The sequence below is a fragment of the Citrus clementina genome, unplaced genomic scaffold (assembly GCF_000493195.1).
Source record: "Citrus clementina cultivar Clemenules unplaced genomic scaffold, Citrus_clementina_v1.0 scaffold_5, whole genome shotgun sequence".
NCBI lineage: Eukaryota > Viridiplantae > Streptophyta > Magnoliopsida > Sapindales > Rutaceae > Citrus > Citrus x clementina.
In genome coordinates this window covers 11,411,902-11,421,643 of record NW_006262201.1, presented here as the reverse complement: position 1 = coordinate 11,421,643, position 9,742 = coordinate 11,411,902, and the positions used below count along the sequence as shown (strand labels likewise).

The 9,742-nt window shown below is 32.1% G+C and overlaps 1 long non-coding RNA gene and 1 other non-coding gene across 2 annotated transcripts in view; both read left to right on the top strand.

Annotated features, from left to right (window-relative positions):
- Positions 1-446: 446 nt before the first annotated feature.
- Positions 447-553, top strand: LOC112098762. The gene has a single exon (XR_002905870.1). It is a non-coding gene; the product is annotated as a small nucleolar RNA R71 (small nucleolar RNA).
- Positions 554-8,117: 7,564 nt separating this feature from the next.
- LOC112098326 overlaps positions 8,118-9,742 on the top strand; it is a 2,047-nt gene continuing 422 nt past the window's right edge. The window contains exons 1-2 of the long non-coding RNA XR_002905457.1: positions 8,118-8,828; positions 9,148-9,208. This is a non-coding gene — a long non-coding RNA (uncharacterized LOC112098326). The remainder of the gene's footprint in view (positions 8,829-9,147; positions 9,209-9,742) is intronic.

The window sequence follows — 9,742 nt, the reverse complement described above, 5'->3', positions numbered from 1 at the left end:
GTATTGCTTCCATCCAGGGTTGTAAGCATTTGAATATAGGTTATTCTAGGGTTGTCGGTTGAAGTTGCTCACATAGTTTACTGATGCTGGATTTCCTGGACAGTTGTCAAATACATACTCCTCACCACAATGCACACAAGATAGTTCTGCAACTTGCTTTACTACTGTAGGAGCAGAAGTCATGGCTTTCACCATATTAGTCAATGAAGTTACTTGAGCTAGCAATGCTGTAATTGCATATATATTATATACCCCTGCTAGTCCTCTTGCTACTGTTTGTCTAGTTGATGGTCGCTGATAATTATTATTGGCAATTCTCTGCAAAAACTTCATAGGCTTCAGTGTAAGATTTGGATAACAGAGCTCCATTTGCTGAAGCATCAACCATCAATCTCGTACTTGGATTCAACTTATTGTAAAAGGTTTCCAGCTGTATGCAACAAGGAATGCCATGATGAGGACACCTTTTGAGCAACTCTTTAAATCTCTTTCAAGCCTCATACAAACTCTTATCTTCAAGTTGATGAAAAAAAGTGATCTCATTCCACAATTTTGCATTCTTGGTTGATGGAAAATATTTCATTAAGAATTTGTCAGCCAAGTCATTCCATGTAGTGATGAAGTCATATGGTAATGAGTTCAACCATGCTTTCGCTCGATCTCTTAAGGAGTAAGGGAAAAGCCTCAGTCTCAAAGCATCATGTGATGCTCCAGCAATTTTAAAAGCATCACTCATTTCCAAAAACAACTTAAGATGGAGATGAGGATCTTCATATAGCAGTCCATTAAATTGACCCATTGTTTGCAGCATTTGGAACATCACTGGTTTAAGTTCAAAGTTAGCGGCTTCCACTTCAGGTCTGACTATTCCAAGATGTACAACTTGAGGAGTTAACAATGATATTGTTGTTGTCTGGTTTTCTCTAATTAATGTGCTCATTTTGCCCCTCTTGAACATTAACAGGTTGTAGTGCCCCGTGAGGATCCAAGTTTTCCACATCTTGCAAATTATCCATTTCTGAAATATTTTTTGAATTTATTTGCTCTCTTTGCAATCTCAGTACAATCCTTTCAATATCAGGATCAAATCAAAATTCAACAGATATGTCTTTGCGCAAGCACATCTTGACCTGTCAATAAATAGAATGAGTTAAATCAAGTTGGCACTTTTTGAGGTTAACTTCACACTTCGAAAGTAAACAATCAGTCTCCAGCAACGGCACCAAAAACTTGTTGGTTATTTTTACTCAATTGCTATTGATATCAATATGCAAGTGTACACAACAAGTAATAAAGTGATGAATATTCAAGATCGTCTCCACAGGGACTGATATTACTACAAATGCTACAGTAATCATGATAGTGCAAACTTTCTTTATTTCAAGAGGAATCTAATTAAAGTGAATTACTACCGAAATTAACAATTTTAAGCAAATAAAATAAATAAATGCAGTAATGAAATAAATTAGATGAATTGCGTAAAACGAATTTAATGAGATTGAAGTAGTTGAATGATCAAACTCACTTAATGGGCTGACTGTTTTTATTCAAATTAACACCAGTTGCTACAGTAATTCCTACAGCACTGGGCAGAATTATTTTGCATACTCAACTACCGCTTGTTGGACTTCTCATACCCTTATGCAACCTAACAATGACCAGTTGATATATCACATAAGATATGGCGTTACCAACTCTCTCTACCCTACAAGGTGAATCCCTACATCTAGTTCATCACGAATCTTAACTCAAATATGGCCCTTTTGGGACTCAAGTTAAACTCAATCCCGGAAGCTTAAATTAAGATCAAGTATTACTCTAATAATTTCCACTAAGACATGCTTTTTTGCAGTTCTCTCTTAACTTAAACCATTAAATGGGAGGTTAACCGAAATAATGATTGTAATATAAGCTATTAAAGTAACATGCTACAGCAATCTTGCAGCAACTCATAAGAACAGTCAAAAACTCATTGAGATTGTTTGTCACTCAACTACAATCAAATTTAGTTCATACTTTGAAAAAGAAAAGTGAACATAAATATTAGCCATGAAATACATCAGTTCAATCAAAGAGTAAGAAAGGGAACAAGTAAAGAATGATGAAAATTTAATCCAAGTAGTTCTACTGGTTTCTTCACTGGAGCAGACTTATTTTCCCTTGAATTCTGATTCTTTCATTCTTTTCCTCTCGATTTCTTCAATGTTAACTCACCGCCGCTTTTTCATACGATGCGTGATCTTTTTATAACTGAAAACTAGGGTAAACAGAAGCCTAGGGCGTGCATAAGTCAGATTATGAAACTGCAGATCGCAATTCTGCAGATATCCCGCGCTAAGTTTTCTCTGTCGCTGCTCCAGGATTGCTACAGCAATGGTTGCTCCAGCAACGGCTACAGCACTACATTGTTCCAGATTTTGTTTCAATTCTTTTGTAACCATATTCTTCTTCATTTTTGCAAGCCTATTGCATCAGCATTCCTTCCATGAAATATAAGCTTCTGGATACCTACAATTATGCATACAATTTGAGCACAAATTACTCTAAATCAAGCAAAATTTATTAAAATTAAACTAAAATGAATGTTTATGCAAAATGTAACAAAAATGCAATAGCAACACATCATTTACTCTCTAAGTAATCTTGATTTAAGTCTAGAATTGCCATAATAACTCTCATTTCATAGAGTTATCAACAGTTATTTTGTATGATTTATTGTTTCTTTTCTTGTAGTGTGAATATTGGACTAGTAGAATACCTGATTTGTCTAACCTAAGGATTTAGGGTTGCAAAGCTTATATCTTAAAACTAAATGTTTAAGAAATGAGCTTAAAAATCAAACTTATGAATGTAAATTATTAGATACCCAAATGACAATCCAAGATATAGACTTTATCATAATTAAAAAAGCTTAATAAGAAGCATAGATGTGATTTTTGCTAAAGAAGTAAAACAAGTCTTTTAGAAAAATTATTATTATTGGACGAATATGCAAATGTATCTAATAATAATTTTTGTTTAGATATAGATGAAGGGATAGAACTTGTAAATCATGATTCTTGTTGATCATTTAAGAAGAATGAATTCTCTATTCATCCTCTGCTGAATGGGAGGAAAAGAGTAAGAGAACCTACTTCCAAGCTTAAAAATTCTTATGTTTATAACATAATAGATGAGCCTAAAATTATAAAAAGGTTATGAATTAATTGGATTCATCGGAATGGCTCAAAGCAATAAAAGAAGAAAACTTTAACTAATAAAAATGAAGTTTGGCAATTAATAGACATTCCACAAGGAAGAAAGGCAATAGGATGTAAATAGGTCCTCAAGAAAAAGCTCAAGTCTAATAGAACATTAGAAAAATATAGGGTTAGGCTTGTAACTAAGTGTTATAGACAAAAACTGGGGATAGACTATATTAATACTAATTCCCAATGGCTAAACTTGTATCTATAAGATTTCTTGTGACTTTAATTGCTAAATTAGACATTGAATTGTTCCAAATGGATATTAAAATTGATTCTTAAATGGTTAGCAGAAGAAACCATTTACATGGAACAACCAGAAGTTTTTATTGAAAATAATTAAGAAAATAAAGTCTATCGACTAAAAAAATCTCTTTATGGCCTCAAACAATCATACCACCAATGGATTTCACTTTTTACTAGGCAATATTGAAATTAAAATAAGCATGATCATTGTCTCTGTGTTTGGAAAAGTAAGACTAAAACTACAATTTTATCATTATACATAGGTGATATTTTATTGGCTGGGAATGACATAGAAATTATCAACAAAACAAACAAATGTTTGGGATCAATGTTTGAAATGAAAGACATAGGATACGCATCTTATGTCTTAGAAATTAAAATTACAAGAGATTAAACCTCTAGATTATTATATTTAGATCAATCTAGATGTATTGAAAAGGTGCTTAAGAGATTTAATATGGAGAATTATGAAGCATTATCCATACCTGTATTGAAAGGACAACATTTGGATAAATTTATGTGTACTAAAAATAAATAGAAAGAGAAAGATATAAGTATAATTCCATATGTACAATTAGTAGGTAGCTTAATTTACGCAATGATATCAACTACATTGGATATTTGTTATGCAGTTGGATTGGAAATTTGTTAAAAGGATATTTAGATATTTACAAGGCACAAAAACAATGAAATTATGTTTTAGTAAGGGCGAACTAGTAGTAAAAGGCTTTTCTAATGCAAATTTTGTTGGAGATCAAGATAATTGCAAATCAACAAGCGGTCATGTTTTACATTTTGGTGGTGCGGTAGTTTCTTCGTCAAGTAAGAAACAAATATGTATTACTAGATTTTCAATGAAGGCCGAACATATAGCATGTAGTATGGCGACAACATATGCCGTGTGGATTGGACATTTCATTGAAGAATTGAAACTTGATTTACTAAATAAACCAATCAATGTGTTTTGATGTAATAAGTTTACTCTCTCTTCAATAAAAAGTGGAGAAAATAATTCCTAAGGACAGATTTCAATTATCACTATATATAAAATATAGTGGAACGAGGAGAATAAAATTCGACTATATTTTTTCAAAAGAGATGGTGGCTAACCCTATGACCAAAGGGTTAAATTTGAATAGTTTCAGAAAACATGTAAATACAATGGGATCAAAATTCACCTAGGTGTTCCATACATGCAAGAAAATTCTAGTTTAAAAATTCTTAGGGATGCCAAAACAAGATTAAACTAAAAAATGTATCATTTTAGTTAATTAAAATAATTTTTTGTCAGAATTGGCATCTAAATAATCGATAATCGAAATCAATTAAGAATATAGGTGTATCTTAGCGGTTGTCCATGATCTTAAAATCACATAGTTCAAAATAATAACGATGAATTGGATCCAAGGAAATTTAATAAGTTATCATTGGGCAAGTAATAAACGAAGTTTTACATATGTCTAGTTAACATGTATGTTCAAGTGGGAGCTGATGAACGTTATTAGTATATATCTATATATAATGTTTAGCAAACATAATTATTAATAAGGGATATGACTCTTAACATAAGCTAATACAATTAAATAAAATATAACTAGTTTTTTAAGGTATATAACTAATTCTCAAGAAATAACAACTTTTCTTATAATTTAAAAGTCATAGACATATAAAAAAAGGTTTGATGAACATGCATCAGCAACCAATAACCAAACCTTGTTATACATTTTTTTAGATCATCCATAATTTGAGTTTAAGACATTGAGAAGACTCTTAGTTGTAAGTGACTTCCAATATGAAAACAATTCTCTTAGAATTACTTATGCAGGACCAACAAGAACATGTTGATATAGTCGAAATATGTTGAAAAAAGATAAATTTTAAAATATTGTGCTTATAGTTCTCTATAATTAAAAAAAAAGATATGGAATAAAGAATGTAGTTATAGTTGTCAAAAAGTACTAGAAAGTAGAAGAAAAGAAAGAAATAAAAATTTGAGTTTGGGTTTTTGCTACAAGTCTTTTGTTTATTTATCTTCAATGTCTTATAATATTTTTAATTAGAGTCCATGAGTTGAATTAGTTTTTTCCTATTTCTTTAGGATTTGATTAATAATTTAGTTTTAGTTGTAATTGACGGCTATATAATCCATGAGAGACATGAATAAAAAGGTTATTCAGTTATTTCAAATCAAACCAACTTGTATTGTTTAGGCCAAGGTTCCTCTATTAAACTCTTAGCTTAAATTCCCTTCATCATAAGTTCTAACAAAAATAAGAGAACCAATCCCCAGTATATGTCACAATGGTATCAAAGCAAGGGCATGGACTCATGAGCTGAGAAGTTGGAGAATGATGTTAACTTACTCATTGTAGGTCAGCAATAGATCTTAAAGAGACTCAATGAACTCTCCTTACAACTTACCACACGGACCAACACACAAAATTATCACAAAGATTCAAGGGTACCATTTTAGAATCAAACAACATGATCCAGTAATAATGCTAGTACAAACCAAAATGGCTCAAATACGCTTTCCAACTTGTCAAAATTGAATTCTCTTGCCTCAAGGGAGAAGAAGACACAATGAGTTGGTTCCACTGAGTGGAGCAATTTTTTAACTTTAACCATATAGTAGAAGAAGATCATTTGGCACTAGCATTGTTTCATCTTGAAGGTGATGCTAGGTTGTGGTATTAGCTATTTAGGCAAGAGGAAGAAGTGATTACTTGGCAAGAATTTCAAGATGGCTTGAACTAAAAGTATGGAGCTATGAATTTCCAAGATTTCTTTGGAGAGTTAATCAAACTAAGACAGGCTGGGTCAGTGAATATCATACTCAATTTGGGAGATTATTAGTAAAGGTAGGACACCTTCATCAAAATCATCAAGTCAGTTGCTTTATTAGTGGGTTACACAATTCGATCAAGGCGGATGCATTAGCTTGTTTTTTGACAATGTTATCTTTGGCCATCAGACCAACTTGCTTGTATGAAGCTTGTAATCTCTCTTAAAGGCTATATAAACTTCTTGAAGATCAAAATAGTTCCGTCCTAATGCCTATCAAAGGGCTAAGCACAGAAGAAATAGATGAGGGAAGGAAGAAAGGACTATCCTCCAAGTGTAATCAGCAATTTGTTCTTGGACATCATTTCAAAAAATTATTCATGATCAAGCTTGTTTCAATAAGAAATAGAAATTATAACTGAACCACCATTGTTGCCACTATTATTGAAAATGAATTCCCTACTTATAGCCTTGAGGACAAGGTTGTTTCTTAAGAGGGGAGGAATTGTTACAGATATTTTGTATATTTATTTTCAAGTTCTTATTGTATTTTCAATTATGAGTCCATGAGTTGAATTTGAGTCTAGTGAGTCTATATATATATTGTTAACATATATGTATCCATAATGTTGATTTTGATGATAACAAACAAGATTAAGAATGATTAAGCTTTTAAAAGCTCAAATTATTTTTCATACATTTTAAATAAATCATTATTTTCATAATAAGGTTTTATACTTAATGAAAAAATGATTTTATAAAATTGGTTATTTTCAAGTTAATGGTCTAAATTGAAAAAATGTTGAAACTCTGGAAATGGTCTTATTTGTAAAGTTTTATGAAGATTTGAGTCATAATATAATTATATAAAGTTGTGGGGCAAAATTATAATTTTAGAAAATAATTTCACTATAGCAAACGACAAACCGTTTACTGAAAATAGCTAACCGATAATTTCCAGAGAGATATTAATTTGTTTTGCAGGTTTTTAAAAATTAACGGCCAATCGATAATTTCAAATGGCTAACCGTTTATTTGAAATTCAACCCAACAGTCATTTAGACTAGTCAAAACGGTAAGCTGATAATAGTTAACGGCGATCCGATTTCTCTTAAAAAGTCAACAAAGACTAGTTTTCAGCTCCAACTATAAAATGGTTCAATCAAATTCAAACAAGAAGAGATCCAAGAACTATCATTGAGCTTGCTACTGAACATATAACCATTATTGAGCTTTAAACTTATTTTTATTTCTTTAATTCACACATTGAGCATTCATTTGTAATCTTTATCCTTGAGAGGTTATAAGTATTGGGATACACTAGGTTAAGAGATTGGGGATAATCTCTTGTTGTAAAGGTCTATTGACACCTTAGAAGTGAATTGTAAGAGTTGTTGAAGCTTTAGAGGGTTGCTTAGTGAAATCCTCAAACTCGGTGAGCTTAGAGGCGTGCATGTAGGCACGGTTGGCCGAACCACGTAAAAATCGAGTGTTAGCTCTCTCTTACCCTATCTCTTTATTTTTCATTGCACGTTAATTTATTTATTTTGAATTTGATTGCTTAGTTTATATTGCATTAAGTTTTAGTTGCTTAAATTTTTAGAATCTCAATTCATCCCCCCGGGTTTGCCTAGTTAAATTTTTAGAATCTCAATTCTTGTTTTTTGGGATTTAATAAATAAATTTGTTTCAGTTATACTTGATGGCTATATAAGCTATAAAAGACATGAATAAAAGGATTATTCAGTTATTTCAAGTCAAACCAACTTTTAGATGTACTTTTCAATCTCATAAGGCCCATTCGATATCATTTTTGTTTTTTGAGCGCTTGTTTCCATTTTCATTTCAAGAGTATAGGTGTGATTCATGTTCGGTGGCCTAGATTCAAAAAATGAATTATAAAATAGATAATTCATATTCCATTTTATTGTTACAAACCTGAGAATGTCTTTAACACGTTCTTAATGAATCACAAATTAAATCATAAAAAGAATTGCAAAACAAAATCCAAGCCTTATCTCTTTATCCTGATCAAAATTCACATCTCTCTCTTCATCATAGTTCTTCAACCACAATTCATCGAAGCTCTCTCTCTCTTCATCATAGTTCTTCAACCACAATTCATCGAAGCTCTCTCTCTCTTTATTATAGTTCTATAACCAAAATCAACTGCTATCGTCTCTCTTCTCCTTCTCGACTGGTAGTGCTGTTGCTGCTACGGCGTCTTTGTTGAGGATCGATTAGTGCTGCTGCCGCTGCTGCGTCTGTGCTTCGTCTCGACATCCATAAATTCAATTGGAAAATTCTTCATCTAGAAACCCAAGTGTTTGGTTTGTGTTGGACATGGAATCAAAGATTTTTAGATACATAGTGAAGATGAATTGATACTTTGTGATTGTTTTGATTTGTGGGTTTATTGAATTGGGTCTTTACAGAAAAGGTAATTTCATTCAGATGAGGCCCGGAGGCGTTTATGATTATAGGGGCAATCAAAGAAGTGTTGAGATCAAAGGCCTTGTCCGTTTCGCCGTTCAAGAACACAACAAGAAAGAGGTCCTTTCTTTTTTTTTCCATTTTGTGTTTCATTTTGTTTTAACAATTCTTTTTGAGTAGTTAATCAAATCAATTAGTTACATGATGATTTGTGTGGCGGTTTAAAATCTTTTTTGAAAGTTAGTTGTTTTTCCATCATTTGCATAAATTTTGGATTAGATAAAATGCCTTTCTCGAGTTTGCGAGGGTGTTAAAGGAAAAGGAATAGGTAGTTGTTGGCAATACTATCTTACATTGTAAGTGATTGATGCTGGTAATAAGAAGATATATGAAGCTAAAATTTTGGGTGAAGCTGTGGATTAACTTTAAGCAACTGCAGGAGTTCAAGCATGCTGAGCATGGCCCTTTCTCCAGCCTCTCCAACCTTAATGTTAAATGAGGTAACATACTACTTTGATTATGTTATTATAAATGTGTTAAACACACATATGCATCCAATGACCATCTGACTTGGACATGATCATTACCAGCACGAGCGTCATTAGCATCGAACACGGAGCATCTCATTTGAGGTTCAATTTGCATTATGATGACTGTGTATTGAACTGCTTAGGCTATAATATTATAGATATAGAGAATTACTGAACCACTTTAAAAGCAAACACTTTGAGTTTTCAGATCAAGTTGGTGATGGATGAATGTATGCAGTTGGCTATTGTTTTTAGATAGCGATCTTGGTTGTATTTATTGGTTAGCTATAGATTGGTTATGGTAGGCTGATCATATAACACTGCTTGTTCTTTATGAATGGCTTCGATAACATGGGATTTAAGTATGGTTGACTTTGTTACTTGAAGGTTGTTAACTGTTGATTGTATGAAATTTTTCTTGTAGTAGGCCTCTTGGCTGTATAATGTGTTTTGAAATTGCATACCAATTTTCTTGTTGCCAAAATATTGAAAATGGACAAAGAG